The sequence below is a fragment of the Pyxicephalus adspersus genome, chromosome W, assembly GCF_032062135.1.
Source record: "Pyxicephalus adspersus chromosome W, UCB_Pads_2.0, whole genome shotgun sequence".
Classification (NCBI taxonomy): Eukaryota; Metazoa; Chordata; class Amphibia; order Anura; family Pyxicephalidae; genus Pyxicephalus; species Pyxicephalus adspersus.
In genome coordinates, this window is record NC_092870.1 from 7,169,477 (window position 1) to 7,170,658 (window position 1,182).

The window sequence follows — 1,182 nt, forward strand, 5'->3', positions numbered from 1 at the left end:
AATTATTTTGTATTGGATTGAATACAGGAGTTTGTATTCAATCCAATACAAAATGAATGAATGAGTTTCTATTTGAATTTCCCGCACACGCGCCGACGTCATCACGCACGCACGCAGAAGCCTTCCGGTTTTTTTTCTCCGCCATTGAGGTAAGGATGTGACAAAAATACGGGGTTAACCATCCTAGCCATTTTTTTTTGCCCGACCTTCGTACGGGCATAACGGCTAGGTGGTTAACATCAGCTGTAAGCTACATAGGTTTTAATTTTAGCCTCTTAAATGTATTACCCATTGGAATGTATTTTTCAGTTTGCTTTTGTAGAACAGACTTGAAACATTCACATTTCTGTTCTGTGTTCTTTGAGGACAATATTGTCTCCCAGTCCAAGTCACAGAGAGCCGCCCTTAATAATGGAATATTTGCTCTCTTAAAATTAAATGTTTTTATCTTTCCTGTTTTTGCTTCCTGTTTACAGCTAACATTAAATGAAATCATATTATGGTCACTGCTACCGAGATTCTCTTTAATTTGCACATTTATTATAAGCTCTGCATTGTTAGAAATAACTAGGTCCAGCAGAGTATCATTTCTAGTTGGGGCTTCTATAAACTGTGCCATAAAATTATCTTGGATTAAATTCACAAATTTCCTCCCTTTTGCTGTTCCTGTAGTGCCATTACTCAATGTCAGGGTAGTTGAAATCTCCCATGATTAAAACACTTCCACTTTTTGCTGCTTTTTCTATCTGTGCTAGTAGCCTATAGCAGACTCCAATAATTAATTGTGTGTTATTCAACCCCACATTCAACTCCACCTCCACCCATAATGCCTCAACCTCATTGCTTGTTCCCCCGCAATTTCTTCTTTCACATTCACTTTTAGATCACTTCTCACATACAGACAGACACCACCACCCTTTCGTTTGACTCTGTCTTTACGAAAGAGAGTATAACCAGGAATTTTGACAGCCCAGTCATGTGAAGAACAAAGCCAGGATTCAGCAACACCAACTAAGTCATAATCCTCCTCATTAAGGCTTCCAACTCCCCTATCTTGTTTGCCAGACTTCTAGCATTGGTGGACAGGCTCTTTAAACCATTACTGCTTTTACCATCATTGTTTACCAAATCATTTTGTTTTTCAGTACAACTAGTACTGCACAATCCAATGTTTGTTTGTAA